The following is a 12881-nucleotide window of genomic DNA, read 5'->3' as shown; positions in this document are numbered from 1 at the left end:
TGACAAACAAAGTAACACCAACGGAGATGCAGGGAGGGTGGTGGTGCCCAGTCACATTTGGACAGCCGTTTGCTGTAACCACTCAGACAATAATGAGAAATTCTCCTTCGCCTTCCTGGGGATGAACAGGCCAGACAGCATCCTGGAAAGCATGAACGTGACACAGTTGAACAAAAAGCTAAAAGACCTGTATGGGAATCGGCCCATCGAGATTTTTAAAGATGACTGTAATGAAGGCAGCCAAAAGGCAGATGATGTTTTATTGGCGATAACCAAAGAGTTGCGCAATACCATTCCAGACTGGAGAAAGGATCCCCAGACTGAGGAAAACCATCCACCAGGAAACAAAAGGCCTCACAATAATAATGACCAGATTAAGTCTAGTGAGAAAAAGCCAAAGCTTAGTAGAAGCTAAAGTAGTTTGTGGGGAGAGGGGAATGAATGCAGCATACACAGAAATTCCAACAAACCTTTTAATTGAAAGCTCCTGGGGCCTGTGTAACTACATGAGCTTGTCAGTGTCGACCCGCCCCTCACTCTTCCCTCTTCTCCCACCTGGCGCTTGGCAAACCCACTTGTTAAATCTTGTCTTAAATTAGCCCTTGATCCTGCCCCCCTTTTGATGCAGCTGGAGCCCCAGTGATGCAGAGCTGTACCCATTTACACAAGCTGAGTGTCAACCCTGGCTGACTGCAGACCCAGCCCGGCTGTGGGTCACACTCAGAACAGGAGCTTCTCACAAAGAATGGCTGGGAGCTCAGTCTGCCTATAGTGAAACCTCAGTTCTGCGGAAGCCAAAGGGACCAACAGGGATGTGCTGGAGTGACACACGCCACGCAGAGCTCCAGGTAGCCCTGCATCGCTGTGTGCGTAACCACAGTCCGTGCCATGGGGATACAGCTCCATCTGGGCCTTGCATCTCTGTGCCAGTGTCTGTGACACAGGGCTTTTTACCCACTGTCGGGAAGTGTTTAGGGCTGCTGGGATGGCGGGCGCTAAAGAAATGCAATGATGGTGATTTACATAATGCTGGCAAATATTGTGTTGGGTTGCGATTATTAAAATCAGTTTTGTGTTAAAACTCTACAGTCCCCATCTCCAGATCCAACAATGGAAAATTCTGCTTTGCTGAGCATGACAAATAAACAGAATGAAAAATAAAAAGGTTCTGATTGCAAATAGCACCCTGGACATTGCAGCGCTGCGTTGTTTTTGATGGTTTGAATGTGAGAGAGCAGCTGGAGAGCCATGACATCATCACAATGCCCTGGGTCAGCTAGACTCTGGGTTTCCCATCTCACCCAATTCCAGAATTGTGGCCCAGTTTCAGGCACTTTCAGGTGTTCTTACAAGGGGAGATATTCAAAGACATGATAATACAAGATTATTAACTAAAGAGAGATTTTACGTGATTACAAGCAAGAGGCATAAACGCCAGAATTGGTTACAAAGAAATAAAAGGTAAAGTACACAAACTTAACAAGCTAAGTGAACTTGACGGTTCTCACCACATGCTCACAGCAGTCTGGCTGGACCTTCAGCCAGGACCACTCCCCCAGTTCAGTGATGCTTCATTTGTCTTTCAGACGTTGTTGATGCTGCGAGTAGAGATGCAGGGACAGAGGTGATTTGTGTCCTCTGTTCCTCATTTTTATATCTTTCCTCCTCTTTGAGAATCATCCCCAGCTGGGATTCAGGTGACAGCCGGTCTGTTTACACAGGAACCTCCAGCTAAGATGTAAATTTCTTGCTCAGACCCTTCTTCCTGCCAAAGAATGGCCGCTTCACCAGGTGATAGTCCACCTGGCTGAGGCATCAGTTTGCCTTTTTCTCTGAGGAACTGGTTTGAACTGCTTCCCCAGATTTGGAATATGCCTTAGTAACATCATACAGGGCAATCTTATAACTTTCCATACAATGCTGACACACATATTTTACCAGTCCAGTAATGATCAGTGAAATATGAGTTTTAAAATTATACCTTACCAGGCATACTTTGTACAAAATTTATCATAATCTTGTAAAAGTGGTGAGCATAGTGTACAGACTGTCACAGAGATATGCCAAGGCAAAACGGGTAGGCACATTCCCTGTTCCCAGTGACAGTCCATGGGAATGGGGTGCCTGTGTCTCTTAGGGGTTTGGACCCCAATTTCTGGGAGTCCAGTACTAATGAAATTCTTCCCTGCATGGGCCTAGCATGGAGCTCAAGGGGCGATTCACTCCTCACGATTTCCTTGCTAACAGGTTGGTCGCGTGTTCACAGTCAATATGGTCCAGGTCAGGCGGGTTTGTTCAATTCCCCACCTTTCCAGAAGGCTGCATTTTATTGCCTCCAGTGGCAAACCCAGCACAGCAGCCCCCTATTTATGCAGAGGGGGTGATAATTAGCATCCATTTCTATGAACTGATCATTTTTCAGAGCTCCGAGAACAGACGTTCAGGATGCACAATGTGCTGATGTCAATGTCTGCAAAATTCCCCTAAGTCTTTAGACATGTCAACACAGCCCATGTTTCATTATGGTACCCCAGTGCACTTGGCTGTTCAGAGCCATCGCTCCCCATCCCAACCCCGGCTAGACAGCAGTGTTACCCTGGCTCAGCAGAGGCCAGCGGCGTCTATTCACTCCAGAGGTTACAGCCATTGGGACTCAGCCTGCGAGCCGATTAATCACTCTGAGGAGGACCTTACTGCACTGAATTTGGTGGAAGTACTAGCGGAGTAAGCGGCTGCTCAGGGTGAGTGGCAGGTTCGCAAGCTGGATGGTAAGGTATCGATCCTCATTCTGATTTTGGCCTCTGGCACAGAAATAGTCCGTGACAGGAATGAAAGGACAGGCCCCTTCTCCGCAGATCCCAGGGCCAGTGTCACAGGGCAATCCACACACAAGGCAGAGCGAGGCTCCGAGCAGGGCTGGCTGATCCGCGTGCCGCGGTGGCAGGGTGGGAGCAGATCACAGCGTGACCGGTGCCGCGTGTGCACACGTGGCCCATTGGGGTCCCTCCCGTTACCCATCTGCAGCCTGAGCCTGGTGCCTGGAACGAGCCGCTGTCTCTCTGGGGCTGCAGCAGTGACAGAGTGCGCGGCCCGGGGGAGCACCAGTTCCCTCGCTCCCTCCGCGATGCTGCAGCAGGCGGGGACCGCAGACACCAGGAGGTGGCAGCCGCAGCAGCGCTCCACGCTTCGCTCCGACTGACTCCCGGGGGGGATGACGTCACTCCCGCTGCACAAAAACTACATCCCCCAAAATCCCCAAAGGCCAGTTCTGAGCACCCCATCTGCCCCTCTCCCTAACCTCGCAAGGCATGGCAGAGCGGTGCTGGGAGGCGGGTAGAAAATCCCCTCCCTGAATCTTGCAGCTGGCTGTTTGGGAACTGAATAGGGCAGCTCTGCAGAGAGCCCCGGGGTCACTCAGATCAGCTCTGTCTGTGGCAGGCCTGGGGACAGAACTCAGGTCCCCTCACGGCCAGGCCTCGGCTTGGCCAGAACCCCCTCCCTCCTGCCACTCATGGGCTCTGACCCACTGCAGCAGAATTCCCCAGGCATCGTTTTCCCCACAGGTGACAACGACACTGAGCTTCTGAAGAAAGCGAGGGAGGAGATTTGAAAGCTGGAATCCAAAGAGCAGAATAAACCGAAAGACTGTAAGTGTCCACGGTTTGGTTTAATCTCTCATTTCATTGAGGTGTTTTAAAGAATTTACAAGAGATAAACATAGACCACACCAGCATAGCATTAAAACAACTAAAGAAAACCTGTTTATTATTAGTTATAATAATATCATTAAAACTTTGAAAATAACCCTGTTTATTATCAGACTTTAATTCCAGAAAATGTTCATCCTGAGGAGTATGGAGGGGAACAGAAGCAGAACGTTAACAGATCTCCATGGCACTTAACAATAATGGGCTGATTTACACTGACTCAAAATGCAAATGAGGTCCAGATAAAGCCATGTTTTATTTATCTGCATTTCTATTGCAGAAGCCCCTTCTGGATCAAGCCCAGTCGTTCTACCAACACCTAGGAAGGCAGAGGGCCAGACTCTTCCCTGTCTCGCATCTTGCGTCAGCATTTACACCAGGGCCAAATCTGTGTAAACGCTGCCATTCTGGTTTAGTTGATTTTACGCTGCCTGTGCTCACTGGGGTAGCCCTGCTCTCGCTCGCACCAGCTTTACACTGCTATAGCCCCATTAGCATGGATAGGGTTACCCCTGATTTACACTGGGTCAGTGAGAGAGGAATCGGCCCTAGTGACTCCAGTGGAGTTACACACGTTTAGGGGAAGCCTTTCTGCACCACACTTAAGGCTGAAACACCATTTCAGTTTAAAGCTGCTGTTCAAAGTGCTCTACAATCCCCAGACATGCTCAGATTGGTTTGAAAATTGCTCTTTATTGACCAGAGCAGAATATTTGGGGCAAATTTAGGGGCATTTGATCAAGGGGTTCTGGAGACTGCATCCCTCACCCCCATAGGCTGACCTGTTTTTTAGATTCTAATTTTTTCCCATCTTTCCTTTTATGGATATTTTGCATTTCCTGGTGAATATCTAGTGTAATGGAAGGAGGGCGGTGGGGGTTGCTTTTTCCCAAATATGAATTCTGGGTTCGTTGTCTCCGGTGAGGGCAGAGTTAAGGATGTAATGGTTACTTGAAGATGACTCTGGCCCTGATCCTCAAAGGGACTTAGGTGTTACAATACCAAAGCTTTAGGCACCTGGAAAATCACTGGCTTAGGGGCCTTAGCTCCCAATACAACAAATGGGGGTAGGATGGTGCCTCTCTTCTAACTTTTAGCCCAGTGGTTAGAGCATTCACGTGGGATGTGGGAGATTTTCCCCTTGGCACGAGGGGCAGAAAGGATTGGAACAGAGGAATCTCGCACCTCTCAGGAGAGTCGTGGGGGGAAACAGGGGGGAAGGCAAGTCTCTTCTGTTGAAATTGTTCCACTGTATGTAAATACTTGCACAGTCATTGGGGCAGAGTGTAAAAGAGAATGGGTCTATAGCCCAGCGGTTGGTGTATCCACGTAGGAAGTGGGAGATGCAGAATCCATGCCCCTGCTTCATTGACTCTTTCATTCTTTACTCAGAAGTTATGGGCTTGATGCAGGAATCCCTGGGGGTAATTTTCTGGCCTGTGCCATGCAAGGGGTCAAACTAGATGGTCACAATGGTCCCTTCTGGCCTCAAAATATGAATCTATGAACGTACATTCAAATCTAATGTACTTCTCCCAAAATGGCCTTATACGCTTGCTAATTCTGCTGATATTTATGGGTTTGTTTGTTTGTTTTATTCCCTAAAGGAAAGAGTAAAGTGCCAGAGACAGCGAATCTCGTCTGAATTTGAGAAACTGCAACTGCTTCTGAATGAGAAAAAGGAACACTTTCTCCAGGGACTGGCCGAGGAGGAGAGGGAGACTCTGAAGAAACTAAATGAAAATGTCACCAAACTCTCCCAGCAAAGCTCCTCTCTGCAGCAGCTGATCACAGAGATGGAGGAGAAGTGTCAGCAGCCGGCCGCTGAGCTGCTGCAGGTGAGTTATACAAAGTTCCCCTTTACTTTCAATTTCCCACAGCCACGGGAACAAACACAGACTGTCTCCCCTTCCCTCCTCCCCCCCCCGCCCATATTATCATTATTATTTACTGATTTACTATTTATTTATGTACGGCCACAGATTTACACACCATTAGCAGCAATATTTAGGCTCCCTAAAGTTAGGGACCTAAGGGTAGAATGATCAAAAGCACCAAGTGACTTGGGGGCCCACATCTTATTTTGAAGAATGACTTAGGGCCAGATTTTCAGACGTATGTAGATGCCTAGAGAGGCAGATCAGCACCTTGTGAGGTTTTCAAAAGCATCAAACAGGTTAGGCACCCTACTCCCATTGACTGGTTTTACAGTTCCTATCAGGGTACCACCCACCATGTGCTGGATGCTTTCCAGGATCCAGCATGACACAGCACTGCCCCTAAAGCAGGGGCAGTCAATAGGCGGACCATGAGCCATATCTGGACCACCAGACTCTTTTGAACAGACCTCCAAATATTTTTATTTCCGCACTATTATCATTATTGTTGGGTTTTTTTGGTTTTCTCTCGAGTCTGGACCTTGACTATACCTTGATCAAGAAATTTGGACCTTGACAAAAAATAGACTACCCCTTCCCTAAAAGATTAGCCAATCAACATTCCTAAGCTCTTACTTGGTGCCCATCACCATGGTATCAGAGCACCTCCCAACATCATCCAGTGTCGGCGTCCAGATAAAGTTCTCTCTTCCCACCAGGCAGCAGGCCGGACTTTGTTATTGGTAGGGCAGTTAGAAGACACATTTTCACAGTAAGAGCAGCACCTTTTATCCAGTATTTGCAGCCTCTAGAGGATTTCCGGGAAGGGAAGGGAAGTGTTGTGTCTTTTGCTCTGTACACAATAGGGAGCAGGTCGGAAATGTTCACAGCAGCCAGTGAAGTCAAGGGTGGAGTTTAAAAGGGAGCTAAGAATGCAGACTATCCATTCCTGCTCCTGGAGAAATTCTGTGCCGCTGCCCATGTGCAGAATTCATGTCTGGTGCAGTTATTTTTTCCCCAGAGAAAATATATTCTGCCTGAGAAGTGCTGCAGTTCTGCCTTTTGCCCACCAGAGGCCACCGTGGTCCGGCAATATGGCTATAAGAGCTGGCTTCTAGGACCACAGCGGCTTCTGGTGGGAAAAAGGTGGAATTGCAGAACTTCCTGGGCAGAATGTATTTTCTGCAAGAAAAAGAATTTCTGGGCATGCACAGTGTCACAGATTCCCCCCAGGAGTAAAAGTTCATCACAGCACCCTGCCCTCAGAGCCAGGTTAGCACAGACAGAGCGGGGTACATGGGGCTGCTGGGTGGGTCACAGACGGGTTCAGAATGGCTAGTGGGGGGCACTGACTGGGGCACGAGCTCAGGAATTAGTGGGATGACAGCGTTGAGTCAGGTGCTGAATGGCAGTGGGGATGCAAGGCCACATGAGGACAGGGGTAGGGGGCTGTAGGGACACATGGGGATGGAAAGGAGGCTGCAGAGACCCACGGCGATGGGGGGGTGTGGAGTCAGGGACAGATGTGCCTAACTGAATGGGAGAGGCTTGGGGTCAGCCAGGATCTTCATGGGGGAGACTGTTCAACTACCTAACAATCCCCTTCCCCCTACCCCTGCCAAAAATCTGTTCCATACTTCTCCCACCCACATTCAACAACCCTCCAGGATCCTTTCCTCTCCCTCAGCTCCTCTGTTACCCCTAACTTCCCCAAGCCTTTGCACTGCTTCTGATGGGTGTGGAAATACTTTTCTGGATTGTAATTTAAATTAATTACTCAAAGTTCTGTATTAGTATACCTAGTAAGGAATCTATTTGTCAAAAAAATTACCAGAATCTTCTTTTTTTGGTCTGTACTCTTACAGACATACTTGATAGCTATTTTGAAATAAATTACCAAAATAATTGAAACTGGCATGATTATATTGTGTTATTTTGACAAATAAAATATGCAGAATTTTGAAATCTAGTGTGCAGAATTTTTAATTTTTTGGCACAGAAATCCCCCAGGAGTAAAGAATTCCCTGAAGAGCTCTCTGATGGGGGAAGTCCACAATGAGTGATTACTGATACTGGAGCTATGCTTGGCTACACAATAAGTGACCCATGTATTCAATATTACCATTGTTCTGGAATAACATCGGGGGAGGAAGGCACTGAACAATGAAAACAACCATGCAGGACCTAGAGTTGTGACTCACTTCCTCATTCTTGGGCCTCCCCAACAGGCCCCAAATTATTACAAGAGAATGCAGCACTGCTCTTTGCTTATGCAGGCTTTTAAGGCTTATTCCATTGGCATGAACAACGGATGGGTAGGGAAAACATTGAAGGAAAGGGTAGGTGGGGAAACTAGTCATACCACACAGCAGGGTCCCTGATGGTGTTTATCAGTGGTGTGTCTTGGGGCCACAGAAAATGTGTCCATATGTCGGTATGCTCAGGCTGGCACCCCTGATCAGTGAAAACTTCATTGTTGTCAATGCTGGGTAAGCTGGCCACGTAAGGGAAGCTCTTCCTTGATATTTTGCTCACAATCCTCCTTTGGGGGTGAGAGAAAAGGGGGAGTGATCACAAGGGCAATGAAAAGAGTTTCAAACTCAGGTTCATAAAGTCAGGCAACTACCTTTAAATGTTTAGCTGAAAATCCTGAAAAATTCCAGCAAACTGAAAAGCTGACAAAAGTTTCTTTCTGGCTGAACTAAATGTTTTGGTTCACCCAAAATGCCCCTGTTCTTTTAATTTCAAGGCACTTTTTAACACGAAAGCAAAGGAAATAAAGGCCTAAAAGAGATCCACAAAATGGCCCGAAGAGGAGCCTCCATTATAATCTTTAGGCGAGTGGTTAGAGCACTCACCTGGGAGACCCAGGTTCAATTCCCTCTTTGCTTGATATAGAATAGGTGGTTGAACTTAGGTCTCCCACATTGCAGAGACTGCCTTAGCACCTGGGCTGTTCTGGTGGGTGGTTAGCACACTCTGTCCTAGTGATGCTGTTCCAGTGTAAAGGAATAACCACTGGAGCAGGGACATGAACGTGGGTCCCCTAACCATTGGCCTATATTGTGATTCTCACTCTCTTGCCCTATGACTATTCAAGCATTTTATACAAAGCAGAACAGCTTCAACAGGAGAGACTGAAATCAACCCACCCACCTCAGAAAATCCTGTAGGCCAGGGAATTCTTCTGCTGGGGAAGGGGGAGACCAGGGTTCAAGTTCTGCTTTCCTGACTCTTTAATTGTTTATACACATTAGAACAGCTTTGGGAAAGCACCACCTCAGGCTGTCCCACAGCCCAGTAGCTAATGCACTCTCGTACAATATGAGGAACCCACATGTAAATCCCCACTCCACCTCAGGCAGAGGGGCGGAAATTGGACCCTGGCTTCCCACATCCCAGCTGAGTGCCCTAATCACTGGGCTACACGTTACAAGGAAGGCCTTGTCCGTGCTGGCAATTTTCTGAATGGTGCCCTAAGTCCCCTTTTTTGGCCAAAAGTATTCAGCAAATTAATGTCAAATTTGTCAATATTTTTGTGTCAACTGAAACGTCATTTTTCAATGAACAAATGGTGCAAAAAATTCCACCCAGCTGTAAAGAGGAGCCTTTCCTTTTATTTCAAAGGGCTTTCGACAAAATCCTTGGATGTTTGATAATAATAATTGGGGTCAAAACAAGAAATTCCTTGTTGGTGGTCGCAAAGGGGTCTTTCCAAGATGGAACAAGCTTCTTGCACTTGTTTGTGAGTTTCCAGTGGCTGTAGGAATAGACTTTCTCTCCATCCCCACACTCCCCCGGAGGTAGCTTTCTGATCATGCTATTGGTTTTGGCTTGTGCTTTTTTTTTGTTGATTGTGTGTTCTTATCTAATTAAAGGGAAATAAAACTCTTGCAGGAGACAAGAATTTACGTAAGAAATGTCTAGCCCTGTGCTTAGATAAGCACAGGAGATATCTCTCTCGTACAAACATAGTGTATGTTCCTCATGCCAGTTCACTTAGCCGTAATTATGACTAACACAATAAGCTAATACCTTTCGTTGTTTCTTTCTCTCTCTCCTCTCGTCTCCATTATTTGATTTTTGGAAACAGCCCTGATCCTGTTCCTGAGTACACAGAGATGAAGAAGAGGGTTATTAACAGGCTCACTAATCCTCTTCCTTATCATGACAATGACTAGCCTTCTCCCGAAGAAATAGGGTACCACCGAGGGTAACACGTGGCAGTCACTCACTGTTAATAGCTGGGAATCATACATCACACATGATTTTCTTTTTTGTATGCATATGTCATGCTTGCCAGGATACAGGAACTCTCCTAGGGATGTGTGGGGAAGGGAACATTTGTGTCCTTCTGAACAAAGACAAGAGAGATCTAGATCACCTAATCTCATGCTTTCGATCATTGTGTAACCCCTCTGGCAGATGGGGTCAGCAGCAACAAGGGCCAGATCCAATATCTAGGGCTTCCTCTTAACAAAGCACAACAGAACTGGCGCAATTCTGGGAAAACTGAACATCATCCCTGGATGCCTCTAAGAGGCAATACTTCCCTTCTCACAACCACTGAGTCTGTGTGTAACCAAAAAACCCCAATCTCTGCATTGGCTTTCACTGTCTAGGGAGTAGTCTTATGTCTAGCATGGGAACCGTGCTGTGCCTATGCTAGATGTAAGACTACTCCTTAGACCCCCATTCCAGATAGTTCAGTCTAAAACAGAGAGCGAGGAGTCACAGAAAGACCTCACAAAACTGGGTGTCTGTTCAACAAAATAGAAGATGAAATTCAATGCTGATAAGTGCAAAATAATGCACATGGGCAAAAATAATCTCAACTACACATATACAATGATGGGGTCTAAATTAGCTGTTACCACCCAAGAGTCACCATGGAGAGTTCTCTGAAAACTTCTTCTCAATGCCCAGTAGTGATCAAAAAGGTTAACAGTATGTTAGGAACTGTTAGAAAAGGGATAGAAAATAAAACAGAAAATATCATAATGCCTCTATAAAATCCATAATCCTACCAGACCTTGAATACAATCTCCAGTTCTGGTTACTCCATCTCAAATAGGATATAGTGGAACTGAAAAAAGTTCAGATAAGGGCAACAAAGATGATCAAAAGTATGATCGTAGGAGGAAAGACTAAAAAGATTAGGGCTGTTCAGTTTAGAAAAGAGACAACTAAGGGGGAATATCACAGAGGTCTAATAAAATCATGAACAGTGTGGAAAAACGAATAGAGAAATGTTATTTACCCTTTCAAACAATATAAAAAACCAGGGGTTCACCCTGATGAAACTAACAGGCTGCAGATTTAATACGATCACGAGGAAGTACTTTTTCACACAATGGACAGTTAGCCTCTGGAACTCATTGCCACCGGATATTCTTATGGCCGAAAGAATAACTGGTTTAAAAAGAACTGCAGAAGTTCCTGGAGTATAGGCCCATCAATGGCTATCAGTGTTTCGCCCCTGGCCCTGGATAGCAGGGGGAGGTCGTGGAACAGTGCTCTCTCTACTGTATACCATTTGCATGGGGCCATTGTCCCCCCTCACACCATGCCTCCCTGATTCATCCCCAGGCAACACACAGACTGTCAACTCTGTCGTTACTGCTGTGGTGGTACAACCTCCTCTCGCCCTCCAGTGTAAGTGACCCACTGCTGGTCCCCCGGACCTAACAGGACAACAGAATTGCCTGGGTCTTTGCTAGCATGGCAGGGACTGTCTTTACCATAAGCTCAGACACAAGCCATATGGGGGTGTCAGGCTCTAGGCTGTGAAGACTCTGAGCTCTGGGGTGTCCCATTAAACATGCACATGAGCACACTGACTGGGACAGGAGAATTTGGTATGGGCAGCAGAGAGGAATGGTGCCAACCCCTTAGGGTATGCCTACACCAGAAAAATAGGTCGATTTTATAGAAGTCGATCTTTAACAACCAATTTTATGAAGTCAACGGTGCATGTCCCAACTAAGCGCATTCGGTTGGTGGAGTGCGTCCTCAATACCGTGGCTCGCATCAACTCACAGAGCGGTGCACTGTGGGTAGCTATCCCACAGTTCCTGCTGCCCATTGGAATTCTGGGTTAAGTTCCCAATGCCTGATGGGAGAAAAACATTGTCGCGGGTGGTTTTGGGTACATGTCGTCAGTTTCCCCTGCCTCCTCCCTCCCTCCTCCTTGAAAGCAACGGCAAACAGTCATTTTGTGCCTTTTTTCCTGGTTTAACCGTGCAGATGCCATAGCATGGCAAGCATGGAGCCCGCTCAGCTGCACACTGCTGTTGCAAGCATTGCAAACAACTCACGCATTATCCTGCGGTACGTGCAAAGCCTAGCCAGGAGCCGCCAGCACGAGGAAGAATTTGAGGAGGCCATGGACGGAGAATTGCTGGAAGGCATTGACTGCATCAATTGGCACATCCTGGCGGAATTTGGTCCTGCTGACACACAGTGGAATGCTGATTCTGGTCCCGGGAAACAAGCACAGAGTGGTGGGACCGCATAGTTATGCGGGTCTGGGATGATGCCCAGTGGCTGCAGAACTGTCACATGCGTAAGGCCACTTTCATGGAACTCTGTGAGTTGCTTTCCCCGGCCCTGAAGCGCAGCAATACCAAGATGAGACTGACAGTTGAGAAGCGAGTGGCGATAGCCCTGTGGAAGCTTGCAATGGCTGACTGCTACCGGTCAGTCGGGAATCAATTCGAAGTGGGCAAATTTATCCTGGGAGTTGCTGTGATCCAAGCAGCCAGGGCAATCAATACCCTTCTGCTAAGGGCAGACCGTGCTCATTTGAGTTGTCCGCGGTGTCTGGGGTCCGGTCATCCGGAGTCCGGATCATACCAGATATCCCTGTCCCAATCATTATATGGTCCCGCACCCCCCTGGGCTTTCACCCCAACGGCGGCGATCTGGGCTGAATAAGCCCCCTGGACCCTGTTCTCCCGGGCGGACCCCTCCAGGACCAGATCCCTCAGGCAGGTAAATGCCTGGCTCAGAGCGGCATTCTCTCCGTCCACCCGCTCCCGCTCCTCCTCTGCTGCCGCCACCTGCACTGCGGCTACAGAGAGGGAAGACGCCTGGGCACTAGCAGTCAGAGCCTGCGCCTTCCACATGTCCCGTTCCTTCTCCAGCTCATTACATGGGTCCTTGAGTGGATCTATTTCAGTGGCGAGCTGACTCTTTGCTGCCTGCCATTGCCAGCCTGCTTGCCACAGCAGCCAGGCCGCTGCACGATCCAGCCCCACCCTGTTGGGACCGTATATAAGTACATATTTATCCAACA

At 47.7% G+C, this 12881-nt stretch overlaps 1 protein-coding gene across 2 annotated transcripts in view; it reads right to left on the bottom strand.

Moving 5' to 3' along the window:
- Nucleotides 1-12881, bottom strand: part of LOC102945825 (zinc finger protein 436) — a 1196575-nt gene that overhangs the window by 562297 nt on the left and 621397 nt on the right. The gene's annotated exons all lie outside the window — the stretch shown is intronic.

This window comes from Chelonia mydas, chromosome 14 (genome assembly GCF_015237465.2).
Source record: "Chelonia mydas isolate rCheMyd1 chromosome 14, rCheMyd1.pri.v2, whole genome shotgun sequence".
Classification (NCBI taxonomy): domain Eukaryota; kingdom Metazoa; phylum Chordata; order Testudines; family Cheloniidae; genus Chelonia; species Chelonia mydas.
The sequence above is the reverse complement of the archived record's forward strand: the minus strand, read 5'-3'. Positions and strand labels throughout refer to the sequence as shown.